Genomic DNA, 19,818 nt, shown 5'->3' on the forward strand with positions numbered 1-19,818 from the left:
TGACTTCTCAATTTGCACCCTTAAAACTAGTTCTCTTTCTTTATATATTTTTCCTCTTTCCTCCCCCACTGTGGGAAGATCATCTATCCTCATCTCCAAGGTTAATCCTCTGCTGAACTCTCTTATTGCTCTAATATGGTTTGAGGATTAGAAGAAATGCTTTTCAAATCCTGCCTTTCAAATATTTGGCTCAAATCTAAAATTCTACCAATGGAGCTTAATTGGTCTTAACTTCAAGTTTTGGTCTGAAAATTTGTATATTTGTCTGGGAGAAGTTTCTTTGTGGCTTATGCTTCCACAGTGTTCCTTTTCGAGCTTCCAGTTGGGCAATTGCCACTTTGTCACATCTAGTTATCCTATGCCTTCTATATGTGTATCTCCACTCCTGGTCTGTAATCAATTCCAAGACAAAGACATGGTCTTATTTATGTTTTTTCCCCCGGTATACAATACTTGATGCATACTTGGATTTAATGAGTGATTGTGGAACAAATAAATGCCAAGTTGTTTTAAATAGTTATATGAAAATGCATTATTCTCTATATGTTTGTGTGTTTGATTCAGAGTATTGGTGGTAGTGTCCAGATGAATATATGTGTTGCTCACCATGACTTGACAGATCAAGAGAGTTCCTGGTTGGGGAACATCTATGTGTAATATTCATACTTTATTAATTAATTTTAAATAATAGTAACAATAATTGGTAACATTTATTGGTAATTTTTCATGAGCCAGGCTGTGATCTAAGTGAGGGATTGGCAAACAATAGCATAGGTGCCAGGCCCTCAGCTGTTTGTGTATATCTCATGAGATAAGAATGGTTTTCAAATTATTGAAAAAAATCAAAAGAAGAATAATATTTTGTGACAAATATTCAAATTTCAGTTTGATTAAATAGTTTGAATTTCATCAATAAGATATTTGTGTTTTTATCCCTTTCTCTATAAGTATTTACATAATATCCTCAAGTTTGCCTATTGGCCCACAAACTTTAAAATATTTACTATTGAACCCTTTAGAGGAAAAGATTGCTGACTCCTACTCTACATGCTTGACATTCTAAAACAGCAAAGTCTGTGGCCCACGCTGATACAGTTAGTAAGTGGCTGGACTGGAATTTTAACTCAGGTTTAGTGATTCAAAATTCTTTCTTTTAACTTTAGTACTCACTCGAAGTGACAGGTTTTTATTGTGCTTATACACGATGTCGTCCTAAATAAAGAGATAAACTGAGGCAAGCTCAAAATTGTCAGAAAAACGAGTTTATTTGGGAATAGCAAAAGAATTGCAATTCGGGACAGGCAAATTGTAGCAAGCTACAGGTGAGTCTGCGGAGGGTCCTGGTAGGCTGTATTTATGGGCAGGGAATGTAAAGAGGGGAGAGTTCAGCTAGAGTCTGTTAGAATCAAAAACAGAGACCAGCTTTGAAAATTCCCTGAGCGGACAAAACCAATCCAGTCATACAAACAAAGCTCGATTCAGCTTATTTTGTGAGACCAACCCAACCTGGGTCATTTCTTGTTCATGCCTCTGGAAACCATAAGCAAAAATTCCCAAGGATGATATGAGGCAACCCCTGACCAACTCCCTATCATTTAAGAAAATTTCAGTAGTATCCGTTTTCCTGTAAATCAGGCTTTTACAGGAAATCTGTCTCTCAATTCTTAAGTTTTGTTTTCCTGAGGGCACATGCATGGCATTTTCCGTTTTACAGCTTCTGGTTCCATTTGAGATTGAAATTCTTTCAATGACCATGCATACTCTACTGAGAAAACAGTGTCTCTAGTCTCCCTACGTATCTGCGGAAACTTTCTCCAAAGTAGTGGATGCCATTTTCTGGTGGCCTCTCTCTTTTGAATGAATGCCAGATCTTCTGCTCCACCCTTGCCAGCTCCGGTCCCGGGCTCCTGCTTGCAGCATGGAGGCGGCTGGAAGGACAAGTGCTGAGCTGGGGTTTGGCACAGCTGCTTTTGCAGGTTCACATCCTCAACGCTGCGGTTTCACACCAGTGTGTCTCAGCACTTCTTAACTGTCAGCTATGAAGTTCTGCAGCTGTCTCTGTCAAATTTGTCTATATTCGTACAAATTCCTGGGGAGGTTGATTGGTGGGACACCAAGACACATGTTTTACTCACCCCGACTCTGTTTCTTTTTAGCTAAAGGCAGGCAAAGTGTTCTTATTCTTCTTGGGTTCCAGGAGCTTCTGCTCCTCGTCAAGGACACCATCTCAGAGATTGGGCTTGATCGTGATGCCTCTCTCTTTGTGTTTAACTATGGAAATGAAAGCTGATTGGCAGCTAGATTTAAAGATCCCAAATCTCTTCTACAGACCCTGGAATACTTCCAAATAAGTCACGCTTGCTAATGGCTTCATAAGAATTCCTCAAAATACGTATGTAGACTGAACATATGAGATGTCTCTGGCTTTTAACAAGGGCTTGTGATGATAATGGCTTAATATCCAATCCACTCATAGATGGTCTTTAATGGATGAGTGAACACATGAATTAAAGAAAATATTAAACTCTGAGATAGTCAATTTTATTACCAAAGATTTCTAATTTTCAGTTACTTAAACAACTGTATTCTTTCACAAATATTGCTTAACCTTTTAGGATCCCCAGAGAAAGCAGATTTGAAGCTTTACCTTTAAACAACATGTACTTTCACATAGTTATTGATATATATAACAAATAAGTTCATAGGTAATAGGAATACCATGATTCATATCATGTTCCCAGAAACATTACTATAGTGTAATAGTATTTGTCAAGACTGAATATTTGGGTTTCAATCTTAAGTATTTTTCACTAAAAATCAACTGTTTCTGTTTTCTTCTGAGAAGTGGCATCATCATATTACTCCTTCCCAGGGAGAGGCGATTCCGAATGTTGTTTAAAGTGCGGTGCTCCTCAAGAGAAGCTGCCTGCTCAGAGTCAAAAGTGCCGCTCTCCTCCCATAGCTATTTCTTCCAACGGTTCAGGATGATATCAGACTGCTTTCCCCAAGAGCCCCTCAGAAAACTATTGGGTTGCACAGAATGTCTGTAGCAATAGAGTATAACTCCAGTACAATCTTTTTCCTACAGATTTCAATTTAGTTACAGATTTATAGATTAAAATCGCAATTTGATATAGGAAATGTTGTTAGGAAACTTAACATTTTTCAAAGACATGCATCTCAGTGGCCTCTTCTCGCTTTCAACTATTTGGCAATTTTCTCTCCTTAGACTCAGTTTGGCCTGGGTGCAGTTTTCCAGGTGTAGCGATCTTTGCTTCTTTTGCGTTTATGTTCCCTTATCGTGTTCTTTCCACTGTCGCTAGTGCTGCTTCTACTGACTTTCCTCCACCTCCTCAGGCCTCCTTTTAAACACCCCTCAAAAACTATCATGGTTCCATTTTTGGCTATTGTAACTTTGAGAAATAAGATCTCATTCTTATTTTAATTTTTAAATCACCAGATAGGTTAAACATTTTTTTAACTAGTTTTGGCCCGTATCTTTTCGAATTATTAATATTTGTGTACTTCACATGTGTCTCTCACTGTATGATGCATATTTCATACATTACCTTGTTTAATGCTTTAAACTTGTGTTGTAAAGGAGTTGCTATTATTAACCCCATTTTACATATAACAGAACTAGGCAGAGCTTGTGTTAAAGCAATTTCTATATGACCCTAAAGTCTCTCTTCTCAACTATCACGCTATACTCCTTGGATAATCCTCTGGTGATGTAACGTAAAAGCCATTTCAAATCCCCAGGCCTTTTTATTTTGATCGAGAGAGGTTACACACTCTCTCACGGGCTACCTGGTTCAGATTTCAAATTCTTCTTACCAATGTTGCTTTATAGTTCTGAAAGAGGGTGGAGAAATAAAATAAGAACTGAAGAGATTTGCTTTTTCTCTCCCTTTTATATCTCCAGGTGATTCCTGTGGTTGCCTTTGGTTTCAAGAAGTAAGACTATGCCATATTTGTGTCTGCTTATATTAGATGAAATGAGACTCATTATTTTCCTGACATTGGTATCTCCTTCCACTCTTTTGTTTCTAATTCTGTTATGGATTTTGCATAGTTTTCCTTTTTCACCACTTCTAGTAATGAAATAGCACTTGCAGACTCATTTTTTGGGTGTGCTATGCAAGTCTAAAAGTTTAAGCATACAGGAGTCAGCTCGTGCATTGAGGGCAGTGCGGCCTGATGAACAGAGTTCTTTTTTTGTAAACTACTTTTCTGGAGGTATGATTGACAAAAAGCTGTACATATTTAATGTATACAACTTGATGAGTTTGGTGATAAGCATGCATCCATGAAACTGTCACTACAATCCATGCCATAAACATAGCCATTACCTCAAAAAAGTTTCCACCAGTCCTCTTTATTATTATTTTTTGTGATAAGAGCACTTACCATGAGGTCTACCCTCTTAGCAAATAGTTAAGTATACAATAGGTACTGAACAGAGTTTTTGACTGAGAATCACGAAAGCTGGGTTCTGGCTGTTTTTCCAACAGAATCAATATTAAGAACTTACTTTTATTGAGTGCTCACCATCTGCCAGGCACTATTTTAAACTCTTTGTGTACATTTCATCATTCAATACTCGAGACAATTTAAGAAGGATGACAATATATTTATTCCCAAATTACAAATTAAGAACCTGAGACCCGGAGAGGGAAAATGACTTGCTCAAATTTACACAGATAACAAATGACAAACAAATCTCTGCAAGTTTTGCCAGTTCATCTTATATTTATGTACCTAGTCCTTCATTGGTAAAATTGGTGGATTTCAGTAAATGATTTCTAAGGCATTTTTACTTCTAAAATGCATTGATATCTTCCTCTAGCAGCCTTACTTTAATGTTAGGAAAATCACCTGTTTCATCTCTTCATTTACAAATCCATTTTCTTGTTCTGACTTTTTCTCTTGTGAGGCCATTTAGAACTAAACTGTGTAATTTTATCCTTGTAGTTGCCTAATTTTATAAACAGAACGCTGAAGTCCGTGAGTCCTTAAGTAAAATTAACATTTTAATTTTCTTTCTGCACCTCTCAGCACCAAGTATAGCAGCTGGTCCATAGCAGGTTCTCATGAAATGTTGAATTTTGAGTAATACATATTTTTATGTTTATAAGTATATTATTTGTATCTTGTTTTTCTCACCGGATTATAAATTCAGCGGACTTTATGCTGACATTTGACTTGGGAATAGGGCAATAATTAGATCTAATTTGCCAAAAGTTGGAATTACCAAACTGCAGCCCATTTTTGATCTTGAGTATAAGCTCCAAAAAGAAACACCATGCAGTGTTTCCTTGTATTCGAGCATTTTGTGTACCCAGAGCATTTGGGAGTCTTGCTGCCTTTGTTCACTTTTGCAGATGGAGACATTAATCTCTTCTGAGCACGTGACCAGTTAACTTCCCACTTTCTGAATATTTTACAATTTGTCGCAAGGTTTATGGGGGAGCAGGGAATGGCCATGAGATGGAAGTGAAGAGTTTAGGGTGCTACTCATCATATTCTTTATATCCCACTAATTATTAAAGATAGGCAAACTGTTTAACATTCTAGTTTTAAAATTAGGACTAAGGAAAATTAACATGAATCAAAAGAGTTCATTTTCCTTAGAAAAAGTGTTATGCTTTCACATAAATTATTAATATTCTATGTTGTTTTCATGTATAATTTCATCTTTTGATTTCTTCTCCCCCTTTTGGCCATCACTCACTGCCAGTAAGAACTGTTAATTTTAAAGTTGTGCTTGTTCAGCATTTTTCTTCCTGCTATTTTGTTTTTATGAGCTGAAATGTTTTAAAATAAAATTTATGTTTGATTTTATTAAGCCCTCATATCTCATAAAGCTTGTTTACCTGTTTCCTCTTTTCACAGATTAGAGTATTAATGAATAAGCACAGAACTTCAGAGTGCCATTTCCCCTTGTATTTGTAAAGGTGACTTTTTTTCAGGTAATTAATTATTTCAAATGAATATACAGAGCCACACAAAGTCTTTGTTCTTCATATTTTAGGTGATAGGTTTATAATGCCTATTCTTAACTCTTCACTGGATCTGACCTCATCAATCCACTAAGATAGGAGGATATTAAGTATTTTTCTTCTCCTTATTACATTTTAATGTAATTTCAATAAGGACTGGTAGCTAAGTCTTCCACTTCATCTTAGAGGAGTTATTCTTCAAATCCAGTGGTTATTAAAAAGGTAACTATCTAATGAAAGATAGAATCCATTCTTTTCAGCTATTTACTCCAAAGCAATGAAATATGAAGGCATTGAAAAAAAATAATGCTGGTTATTAATTAAGAATGAGAAAGAAAAAGAAGGAAGGAATAAAGGAAGGAAGGACGGAAGAAAGGATGGATGGAAGGAAGGAAGGAAGGAAGGAAGGAAAAAAATAACAGTGGAAGATAAAACATCCTAGGAATAGAGTCTCTGGTTCCTGGAAGAGTAACTGCTGTTTCTTCTTGTCCAGTTTGGTAGCAATATGAACACTGGCTGTAAAGAACCAAATGGCTTGATAGAGCACAATGCTTACAGTGTGATGGTTTGGATTTTTCCCCTCTTAAACATAGATAAGTTCAAAGGGAAATGGATAAGTTGATGACATTATTACGGTCATCTGGCCTAGAGATATTCTGTTTTGCTGATAATATCATATTTTTTCTTTTTGCATTTCTCTGTGTTTCTACTTAAATCTGTAATAGGATTCTTGATGAATCAATATGCAAATGTTAATACCAGAAATATAGAGGATGATCTGCACTCTCACATGTAACCAAACACACACACACGCTGTACCTCTTGGTTCTGTAACTGAATTACAGAAATTGTTAAGGGGCCTTAGAAGTTAGCTAGTGTAGACTTAGTCTATGAACTTAAAAAAGATATCGAAGAAGTTAGACGAATTGCACAAGGTTATGGATTAATCATGGTCATCTGTGTATAGAAATGTACACCAGATAGGATACCAGACTGTGATGTATGGGTTTTTTTTGATTCATAAAAAATCAACAAACAAATATTTCCAATTGTAAGGGTTCTTATGGGGAGAGAAAAATTAAAGGATTAAAAGAGAGGAAGAGTGAAGCATATAGAGGAAGACACTTAACACTTGTTTCAGCAACTTCTTGGCCAATAATTTTATAGTCATTTCATTTGGTATTTATGATAATTCTATATGGTAGATATTATTCTCAATTAATAAATAACAATTGTTCTGAGGGATTAAAAATTTTACCAAACTAATAAAACAGAGTTTAAATTCATATCTGTCTCAGTTGTCCATTTTATTTGTTTATTTAATAAAATCTTTAGAATTTAAAACATAAACAACAGTACTTTACATTGATATATAGCTCTTGTATTTTCCCATAATTCTTTATTACCAGTCATTTATTTGAAACATATTCATTGAGAATTTATTACTGGTAGCCTCTATACTATATGAGGAGGGTAGATAAAGATCTTCTGTTCCTGGGAGCATACCATATGGTAATTATTCAAGGAAGTATGGTAATATGTCATGAGAGACATATAAGTGACACAATAATTCAAAGGTGGGAATAATCACTCTTTATTCTTAAATCATCAGAGGTTTTCATGGAAGAGGTGGCCTTTTTTCTTTTATTTCTCACTGTGATTGATTAGGGGAATGATACTCCATGAGAGGGGATGGCATGAGTTAGTGATTAAGAGTTTGAAAGCAAAGAGCATATTTAAGGAGCTTTAAGGAGGACAGTCTGACCAAAGTGCTCCTACTGTAAAAGAGTGTACTACAGAACAATTCTGGATACATAAGTTGAGACCATATTCCAGATGTCTTTGATGCCCTGTAAGAATTTTCAGTCTTATTTGGTAGGTGATGCAAAGCTACAGACTTGTTAAGAAATTGTAGTATCACATGATCAGAATTTGTTTGAAACCTTTCTGTAATGCTTACCAGTTGTGCAATGCCCACCAATTACTCAATGTTTTTGAGCCTTGGTTTCCTCATCTGTAAAATGTGGCATAAAATCTCTATATTAGTCACCTCTTGCCACAATAATGCTATGTAACAAACCTCCCCAAACTTGGTAGCTTACATTCACAAGCATTTGTTCTCATGCTCACAACATGTAGATGGATTGTGTATTATCTGATCTAGCACAGGCTCAGTAGAGCAACTCTGCTTCAGATTGCTGGTTGGATTCAGGTCCATTCCATGTGTGTTTGTTCTGGAGCCCAGCTTAAAGTGTAACAGTTGTTAACGACAAGTCAGAATCTCTGGGAAATAGATTCTGAGATGGATATATACTTGCAGGAAGTATATTTGGAAGGCACTTGGGATCAATATCTGTGGTATTAAGAGAGAAAGAAGATGGGGCAGGAGTAAGAGTAGAACTCTATGATGCCATAACAAAAGCCTCAGCTAGTTTCCCTGGATGCTCAGGAGCTAAGATCATGCATAGAACAGTACCACTTGCATGGTCATTGATATCAATTCAGATCCTGCGTCCAATAAATCTTTTAAATGTCTGGGTATTATTCTGCTTTTACAAATGTATAGTTAGCAATATAAATCCCTTTTATGAAAAGACTGGGGAAATTATTACAATATTCTTTTGCTATGTGGTTGCATTGTCCTTCCTCTTTGGGCCTGGCAACGTCAGTATCTGAGCATTAGGTCCAAAATCTGGCTCAGATCTGGAAGCAGGGAAAAAGATTATGACATTCTTTGGGGGGAAACTGCTCCCTGACTCCTAATCTTCCCTCCTTGATTGCTTCTGATTGTACGATTGAGCAATACCAATAACGGTTCTCTATTTATTTTACTCTAATGAAAACTTTGATCTATGAACTATCTCCATAACTCTCAGTGGGTCAGGTCCCCTTGATGACACTTACTATTGTCGGGGAAGAGGAAGAATCCCCCTCTGCCCTTTCCCTTAAGGTTCTTACGGCTGGCCAAATAATTAACAAGACAGGTTAGCAGGAGAAAATAACACCAAGTTTAATAACATGTATACATGGGAGAAACCAGGGACACTGCGTTTCTCAACACAATAGCAGAAATTCTCGTCTTAAATACCATGTTCAGCTAAAGACAAAGGAGAATGTTGGGGGTGAGGGGAGTCAGTTACAGGAGATTACCACCAAAGTGCAGTAAACAAGAGCAAGGTTATTATGCAGATTTAAGGCCTCATTTTCCACATTGATAAGTTTCTAGAAATGACGTCATCCCCCCTCTTCCCAATACAGAGAGGGAGATACCTTTACAAATGGAGATTTCCCTCATAAATGTAAATGTTTGTCTGGCAACTCCTTGCAGAGAATCCAGAGAATGTGGCCAGAGAGACGGAACTTTCGATAAGATGGGCTTGTTGGTGCCTTTTCTATTGTAACAACTATTTTACATTATATTACAGCCATCAGATAGAAGATCTGTTCCAGGAAGGAGTTACTATGTCAAAATCTTTAGGCGGTTAGTGGGGGAGGTCAAATGTCCGTCAGAGAAAACAATCGAGGCAAAAAGATATATTTCAGGGTGGCCAAATCTTGATCTCTCACACTTTCTTAATACCCCCTCCACTAAAACAGTTCTAGTAAAGGTCGCCAACACTCTCCTTATGGCTGTTTTGGCCAAGAACACTGTGACTGAATTGTGATTTTGGTCTGACCCATCCTAGGGCTCTTCTGTCTCCTAGGTAGCAGAAAGTGTGAGTGGAGGGAAAAATTCTGGCTCCATGTACAGAAGGGAATGTGTCTTTAATCTAGGTAATTCCCTCATAACACATTATACATAATTTTGTCTTATTGCATTCTTTTGTATCTGTGCCTATTTCCTACTAGAGAGTAAAATTCTTGACTTATTCATATTTGTATTCCCATCAAGTATTACAATTGCTAATGCATATTATGCTAATTTCCTTCTCCCTTCCCTCCCACGGTAATGGTGGCCCAGAAGGAGAACCTCAAGATATAACACCAATGAAGACTCTACCACAATAGTTAAAGCAACAAAATTTAAGGCTAAACTAGGATGTGATGGTGGGCATAGGAAAAACAACAGATAAAAAAGATAAAACAGAATTGATTTGACAGATGGATTTTCTATGACGGTTTAGGGAAAGGTAGTTGGAGCAATAATGATGTTGTTAAAGATACAAAGGACACAGGAAGACTGTTTTGAGAGTGAGGGAGTATGATGAGCTCACTTTTGGCCATTTGACTTGAAGGCACAAAACTTGGAAACATGCAGAAATCTATTGGAAATATGAGACTGGGCAATGGAAGGTGGAAAGAACAGCACCAGAAAAATAAATCCAGAAATGATATGGATAATGCTTATAATGGAAACTATTGGAATGAGTTGTCTAAAAGATCCCATAGAGAATATGGAGAAAAAACCTGTGAACTGAACCTTGGTTAACACCTATATTTGAGGATATAGGAGAAAGTGGACACCAAGAAGGAAAGGATGAAGAGACGAGAGCAGAGCAAATGCAATGTAGTGTGACAGATGTGTTTAACAAAGAGTACTTCAAGAAGGATGAAGCAGTAGAGGTAGCAACATTACAGTGACATCAAAGAGAATGAGGAAGGTGAATAAGGGAACAATGAACTCAGCAATTATTTATCATAATGCCACTAACAAACATTTTTGAGTGTTTATTTTATCCCATACCTTGTGATAGGCATCTGTAGATACAGCAAAAAACAAGGTTCATACTGTTTTAGTTCCTATGGAAATGAAAGCATCATTGAGAATGCAGTTTCATTAAAGTGCTGGGAGCTAAAAAGACGTAATTAGTCTCACAGACAACTCTTTAAACCAGATAGGTCAGATATCTTTCCCAGCTTCTGTCATCCAAATTCTGCTACTTCCTCTCCCTTATGGATGATGTCAGGCAGTATTTACTTATTTTACAAATGGAGAAATAAGCATGGAGAAATTAAGTGTTTTGCCAAAATCATAAAGTGAGGTAGTGACAAAGCTAGGAAAAGATTCTGATTCTGTCTTTTCTTTTGTGTTGTGTTTTCACTATGGAGGTCTGAATATTTATTGGGTTTTGAAGTGATTGCTTAGAACTTAGAGTTTTAATACTTCTTATCAGGATATCATCATTATTAAATGTCCAGGGTTTTAATCCATGCATGTAGACACTATCTGTCTTCTACTTGCCAGTAACTTGCTGGGTGCTAAGAAATACAAAGAAGACTTAGTCTGGAAGAGCTCACAGCCTGAGGAATATAAGGATATGAGGAATTCCATAAAAGTGTATTTCCTAGAGAAGTAGTATGTACTGTATAGGGGATCAAATTAACACAAGCAAAATAAAATAATTTTAAGGAGATCTATTTCTAAAAGGCATTACTTCTCAATGAGTACATCCTGAATATAACTAATTATAAATGCCTGGCTCAGAGTCATCTTTACTGACATCATTCAGTGCACATGGTTGTAATGCTCTGTCTGAGGGCTAAAGAGGCAATCAAAGTAGAGAAGTTGCTTGTACCTTCCGTAAATAACTCCAATCTGTTGACTCTTTAGTGTTTTTTTTCTTTTCCAAAGCTGTCTTCTTTTATTCTATAAAGTAGGAAATAAACGTAAAGAAATGAAGTGACACTAAAATCATCAAGTGCCTTAGTGACTATGCCAGGGTTAAATTCCAGTTCTATTTTTTTTTCTGCCCTGTTTTCATTACACAAGTCTAGTTATTTATTTCATTTACTGCTACTGGACTTCTGCAGAGAATGTATTCAATTTAGTAAAGATCCTCATCTACTTACCAGGTCAGTGTAATGTTTGAGAATTTTATTGATTTGGTTTTATTGGTAAGGGTCACAAAGAATTAATAAGCATTTAAAGGCAGTCTAGTAGAGGAACTCACAGCCCGAGTTAGTTTCAGTAAAGTCAAATTCCCAGGACAGGTAATTCTTAGTTATTGGCTGAAGCTATCAGCAGCCAGGAGGTGGCAGTAGGGGCGATGAATGTTGTCATTTAAGTTAAAGAAACATAAGCTATTCCTCAAATCCATTTTACCTTGCCAGAGCCTTATAGACTTCAGACCAACCAGGATCTGTTCCATTGGGAGCAGCACCACTTTTCTCTGGACAGATGACAGGAACAAAGTAGAATATAAAATACTGAACCTCTGGGACCCAAGCTTCCAGCCTCCCTCTTACTGTGATCATTGACTTGTAATAAGGACCCTTGCCAGGCTACGATTGTTGAGGGAATGAGTGTGCCATTTATACAGTAACATTTTCTATCTGACCACTGTATTTTCAGCAATGCATGCCTACGTGTATTGTCTTGGGCATGATGAATAATACATATGATGCTACACATTATTCAGGGTTTTTCTATGAGAAACTAACACCACTTCATCCCCTGAAATCCTAATAATTGTTGCTCTTAAAGCACCTCTTATCATAATCAGGCTGAACTTTTCTGTCAAGATTTCTTTTTCCCCAAATTTAGATAGACAGTGAACCACAGTAATTCTTTTAAGAAGTATTCTATTGATGAATTTCTTGCTTAATATGTTATAGCATGGAAAATTTGTAAATGTGACACAGGTATCTGGAAACTCGTAGTGAGAACTGACACATTACTGCCTTAGCCCAGGTTTTTCTTATTTAAGGTGGTTTTAGGCAAGCAGAGAGGGAGAGGATTCTATCACTAGAATGAGGGCATAGGCTTAAAGGTGACTTGATCCATTTTGGAGGGAGTAGACTAAATAAGTACAAGTAGAAACAGAACAGGTGCCCAGAGAATTTAATGACATAGATTGCACCGTGCTGCTTTGAATACCTGATAATTGTATTAAATATAATAGACCACATTACCATGACACTAAGAGACCCTACTTTTGAGCTATTGAATGAAACAGATGCAGGGATGTTCTCCAAAGCTTTCCACATGCACACATACATGCAATAATTAGACACCATCAAACACTGTCTGTTTTTTTTCTTTGTTAATCTCTAGTGCAACACATTTTTCAACATATAGATAACTACCACATCAAAATTTTCACTTTGACTTCGTAGATGTAGTAGTACAATTACTCATTGATTAATCTGACAAAATAAATCTCTTTCAGATTTCAAATTAAGAAATTCTTCAAACTTTTGGAATTTTAGGGTTAATTTAGTTCGGAGATTTGCAATTGGGTAGAAGACACATTGGGTTTTTAATTTTTTTATTTACTTTTGTCATAGATATATTAATACCAGCAATATTTGATCAAGATATTCCACAAGTATTTATTAAGTGCCAACTCTGTGTTTGTTACTGTTCTAGATGTTGGAGATTTAGCCATGAACAAAACAGGTAAAAACTCTTGCCTTTGTGGAGCTTACGTTTCGGTAGAATCTCTTGTTTCCATTGTCCTTTTCAGATTTAAAGAGTTTTTCTTTTCTATTCCTTTTCATCTATTATAATTCCCATAAAGGATGGTTGAGACTGGCATTATTAGGAACACATTTTTACAAAGAGAACACAGCTTACTTAAGTGATTTCCTCCAAATCATAGAGTGGCAGAAAACATAGTATTTCTCACTAATCCTAAACAATTCCGAATAATAAACTATATCTGAATAATACAAATTTTTTCTTTCTGCCTTAAAGTCGTAGTATGCAATGCTTTTATTTGAATGTTAAAAATAGAATGTGAAACTTGGAAGCAGATCTCTAGTGAACAATTCTACTCAAATAAAGTGTGGGCTGTAACTCAGAGATGACCACAGCTAAAATAAATAAATGATGAGCTACTACCCTTGGATATAAGATAGTAATTCTTGCCCATTAATGACCAGGATTTATTCTACTAATAGACATAATTAAGTGGCTCAATCAAGCCACCTCAAACTCCATATGTGTCCATCGGAGTGTAGCAGACTGTGGTGGATTGAGTATCAACTGGCTCTGAAATATGCGAGTCCAAAGATGAATTATAGTTTTCCCTTGCTTTTAGGGATTTAACTAATAGAAATGATTCTATAACTATTAATTGCAACAACACAACTTGCGATTATTTACTAATGGAAACTTTTTGAGAGCAGAGACTTCATATATCTGTGATTGCATTCTTAGTGCCTAAAAAAGTGCCAGGAACAAAATAATTGCTCAGTAATTGTTTATTAAATAAATAATGAATGCAACAAAAACTATAATAGTGGTATGTGTAAGGTTTATTCAGTTGGGCTCAGGATTGTTTGGAAACTCAGCCAGTAGGGGAAAAGCTTTGATTGAGGCTACAACAATTATTAGGAGTTCACCAGGTATATGCGAACAGGGAGAGAAGATAGAATTTGCTAAAAAGGTAGATAGGAAATAGCATTTCATGATGTGTCAATATGGCAAGTATAAAGTTCTCAGGTAGATCAATGCTAGAGAAACTGGATTTTTTAAAAAAATTTTAAGACATACATGTATTAACAGCATCTGATCTGCTTTCTTTCTGAAGTACATTCTTTAGAAATCTCATTAGTGAGGTCTGTTGATAGTAAATCCTCGTCGTTTTTATTGCTATTGTTAAAAAACACCTTTGTTTCAACTTAGTTTTTGAATGGTAATCTCACCATATATGAAATTCCAAAATAACAGTTATTCTCTCTAATTATTTGGTTAATATTATTCTATTGTCTTCTGGCTTTCATTTCTATTATTTAGAAGTTGTCGTCAGGCTAAATTTTAATCCTTTTTAGGTAATATATATTTTCTTTCGGAAAATTCCAAGTATATTTTCCAGCTTTGTAATATTCTCTTTAGCTGAATTCCTAATATATGGATGATGACATTTCTATTTCAGAACTTCATCTTCTTTTAATTTTTTTTCTGTTTTTCCTCTATATATTCATTTCTGATTCCTTCTGGAGAGATCTTCCAGTTCACTAATTTGTTCTTTGAATCTATTCAGCTATTCATCCCACATATTGAATTTTTTATTTCAACAATTATATTTCATCACATTTAATATTTTCACCTAGTTCTCCTTTGAAACTCTTTATTCTTGCTTCGTCACTAAGTCTCTCTCTTACTTCTTTAAAGTTACTCATTATACTTGCTCTAATTTCCCGATTTGTCTGTTCAATTAATTTTGCTTCTTCTTGTATAGGTTATTTAACGTCTTTTTAGGACAGAACTCCTCAGCTCCCTGTTACTTTTGCTGCAGGGTCATTTTCCTATGAGAATATTGGCTAAATTTCAGTCTTGCTCTTCCTTTGAGTCTTCAGAATATTCCCTTTCCTTTAGTCTAGTCTTCAAGCAAGGCAATTGAGCCACCCTTGGATTTTGTCAGTAGTATTTGAGGGTTGCCATTGACTCCATATTCTTCACTGGAAATTGGTTGGCTCCTCTTCTCAGACAATAGATGAATGCCACAGGATGGTGGGAGTAGAAATCTATAAAGATATGTAATACATTTCAGTATATATTTCCTCACTATACACTTAACAAATAAAGTTAAAATGTGCCCCAATTTAAGACACAAAATAGATTCTAGGATTAGCCTCAAGGAGATTACATCTTGAATTACATCTGTGTTACCTGATCGTATAGATTATTCAAGATCAAAAGCTGCTCTCTGGAAATACCAGGTACTATTGGAAACCAGATCAGCATGTTTATGAGTAGATAACTTATTGTTTAAAAGGTTCCTTTATAAACTAGCAGATTGGAACAATCATAATTTTTGTAGCATCTTACCTTGCTCTCCAGATTACACAAATAAAAATGATAGCAATATACATTGAAAATATTATGACACAGACTTGGATATATTGAAGTAAAAATATTTTCAGATGGCACATCACAGCTGCAAAATGTGGTTCATAGTGCAGGTTCTGAAAACTGATTGTCTGGGTCTAAACCTTGGTATTCTCTCTCATTGACTATGAGACAATAGACAAGTTAGTTAACTTCTTTGAGCAATTTTCTCACATATAAAATAGAGATAGAGTTTCTATGATTATAAAGCAAGATAATACATATAAAGTGTTCAGAACAGTGCCTGTCTCCTACTAAACGCTCAATTAATGTAAGTTGTTAGTGGTGTTGCCACACATAAGGCATTCAGTCATATGTTTTTGTTCTGTTAATTGATGAGCACATAAAAGAACTTTTAGAAGATTTGGAAATTATGTAATCATAGAGCTTTAGTGCTTAAAAAAGAACATATGTTTTATCAGATCTAATAAAATATTTTGTACACGTGGAAACTAAAACGCAGTAAAGTGAAGTATTTTACCCAAAATTACATAAACACCAGATCTTATCCTAGAACCTCTGTCTTTCCACCAATTGTTCATTCAATGCACTCTCCGCTAAGATGCTGGTAACCACAAGCATTTGATAGAGGGATGTGACAATATTTGAAAGAATTGGATGTGGATATTTTCTAAATGTAAGTGCAGCAGGATATTAATTTGAGACATAAACCAGCATGTTCTTTTCTTCTCCATTTTGACCATCACTTCAGGCTTTTATCTAAAAATGACTTCATTTAATTTTCTACATCCATCAGAATGGGGCCTAAATGTACATAAAATAGAATGAGTAAAAAATTAAATTGCAAATTTTTGTATACCTGATTCAATGCCTATGAAAATACAAGGAACGATGCTTATAGGGAACAGAGTCTGACGGAGAAAACAGATTTATTTTTAGCAAGAAAAGAATTATCATAAACAAGATGAGATTTCAAAATGCTTGAAGCTTAGAAGTGCTAAATTAAAATGTTTGGAATGACTGGATTATAAAAGAAAGAAGAAAGGATTGATTAGTGGATGAATACTTAATTTTTAGGACTTCATGTAACATGCTTTAACTAATGTAGAGGTGAATGCAGTTTAAGTTTTGAAGTGTGACCTCTCTCGATCCTCTGAGAATGCCATGGCTCCTACACATGTTTCACACAGAAACATCCCACCTGTTTTCCCCGGCTTCGCATCATTCATGCTAGTACTCTTTCTGTTATGCAGGAAAATAAGACATTTTAGATGTCAGATCTACCAGTCTAGCACTTCCCCCAACTATAACATGGTGGGACTCACTAAAGTGGAAAAATATTAGAAAAATAAATGTTTTTATACTGGATGGTATTTAGGTAGTTGGCCCAGGAAAAAGGATGCATGTGTTTTCCAAATGCTACTGTTTTCTCAAGGATGGAAATGAAACGGATGTTTTTCCACCACCACCTACTGCTGCTTTGATAATATTCTCTGGCGCACCAGATGGTGGAAAACAAAGTTACTCTTTCACAGCTCTTTTGGTTGAACAGTTATTTACGGGTCAGTGGGATCCATTTATCCACCTTGATTATAGCTTTTCATCCTTACAGACAATAAATCCAAATAACATGATCCTGGTAAGTCGATAAAATTTACACAACTGATGAGCTGAAGTGTGTGAGAGTATTTATTGGACTTACTGTTCATCTAGCAGTTTATTACTTTTTCCAAACAGCAGAGGAATATAGAAACTTTATTACAAGGAAAATCATGTCTTGTGCCTTAATAACTGCACTTGCGTAAAGAGCAAGGAGTACTTGCTGAAGGAAATCAAACTCAATATGTTAAACCATCCACATGAGGCACTGTTTTCTGGTTGCTTTCTCTCGACTTTTTTTTGATATGTTGTTACAATGACATTTACCTGTAATGTGTTGATTTCAACTTGTATGTCTGTATATGACAGTCCATAGTGGTGATAATAATAATAATGTGTATTTTTTTTTTTTTTTTTTTTTTAGTGAGGAAGATTGTTACAGAGCCAGCATCTGTGCCAATCTTCCTCTATTTTGTATGCGGGACGCTGCCACGGCACAGCTTGATGAGCGGTATGTAGATCCGTGCCCACGATCCGAACCCAGGAGCTCCGGGCTGCCGAAGCGGAGTGCTCAAACTTAACCACTACACCACCAGGCCAGCTCTGTGTGAGTGTTTTTTGACAAGCATTTTCCTGCAGACTTTTGCTATTCCCCGTCGTTCATCAGCTTATCCTTAAATTACCCTGCTCTTTGCCAACCTTTGAACAGCAGGTATTAAGAGAACTATTCTTCAAACTTGAGTTACTCTTAAATTCTTAGTAACCCAGCAAGCCCTGAGGGGACCTGTACTCATTTATATTTTTGCTGGACAAACAGACTCATAGAGTCTTTTCATTTTCAGTCTCAAAGTGGAAGCTCACAGTGAAAATGTGAGTCTGAAATGCTTATTTTAAATTTCTCTCCCTTTTTAACCCCACATTCATTTAAAGCTATGCATGATGGAGACATGGGAAATTTTATGCAAAACGTTTACACAAGTGTGTTTTCTTTTTCATATGTCATGGTGATGACTTTTCTTGGCTTCGCGCTTTAGGACAGTGCCTCTCAAATGCGAATGTGTATATGAAGGACAGATCACTTGAAACTGCAGATTCTGATTCATCAAGTCTTTAGCGAGGACAGAGGTTCTACAGTTCTAACCAAGATCAGATACTGCCTGTCTTGGACCACTCACCAGTACCAAGATTTTAGAATTTACAATGCCTTATTACATAATTCAACTCATTGGGCGCTTGAAAAATTTTGTGATGGAGAAATCTGCAACTTTTATGATTTTCCTACATGAATGAATAAAAACTTGGATCAAGACTCTGATCCAGGTTTGCTGACACTATACTAAAAATTCTTCCCACCACGAACAATGCTGTTATAGATTAGTGGTTCTCAATTCCCCCTGGTTATCAGATCCAACTAGGAGATGCTGACTCACTGTGTCTGGGGTGAGTCTGGGAGTAAGTATTTTTAAAAAGACTGGCAGATTATTCTAATGTTCAACCAGATTAAGAACCACTGTTCAAGATTGAGGTTAGAAATCAGATATACATTTGTCCAAGTCTAACCATGGATTAGGCCAGTGTTTCTCAAACTTTAGCAGTATCAGCATCTATTGGAGGGTTTGTGAAAACAGATTGCAGGGCTCTATTGCCAAGATAGATTCAGCAGGTCTGGGGTGAGGGCCCAGGAATTGCACTTCTAACAAGCTCCCAGTTACTGCTGATGTTGCTGGAACAGGGACCACACTTTGAGAACCACTGGATTAGGCTGAAGTGATGATGACTCATATAGACTTTTAAAAGTTAATGAATTTACTTCTACATTTGATTATTATACTTCCTTAATATCCAGCCAACATGATTTATTCAGGGTCCAGACTGAAGAGACTTTCTAATAAATCATTTTCCAACAAAAATAACATGACAAGAAGGATGCTATGTAAAGAAAATGTTTGCCGAAGGGTCGTTTGCCATTGCAACAGCACTAGATTTCACACGGGAAATTTCAAGGTACTACTTTTTTCTCTCCATATATTTAAGGAATTAAATCCATGCACCAGAGGAGTGAAAAAGAAAATTATATGCCTCACAATGACTTTCTCTCTTAAGTACTTCATTCAATCATTTAAATGATTTCAACGGTGCCTTTGTTATTATCTAAAAGTAGTTAATCTCATTCTAGAGACACTGATGGTGAAATTTCAAATCACTCAAGTTCACAAGGAGCATTAGAATTTCTGGTACATTTTTTCATTCAGATTATAAATGAAAATTATTATCGTACCTTGTACAAATACAAACGTTCTTGTTAATTTCTTTTTTCCCCTAAGAAAAGTACTTAAAATACAAATGGCACAGTATTTTTGTAAGAAATTTGGGGTCTTGGTCTTTTGGTCTAGATGCAATATGGGCTACCTAACCACAAAAATAGTAACTGTCTTCTATAGTAACATAAATATTGCTAAAGAAACGAGGAATCACATTGAT

This window comes from Ceratotherium simum, chromosome 8 (genome assembly GCF_057802395.1).
Source record: "Ceratotherium simum simum isolate JZ-2026a chromosome 8, ASM5780239v1, whole genome shotgun sequence".
In the NCBI taxonomy this organism is placed as follows: domain Eukaryota; kingdom Metazoa; phylum Chordata; class Mammalia; order Perissodactyla; family Rhinocerotidae; genus Ceratotherium; species Ceratotherium simum.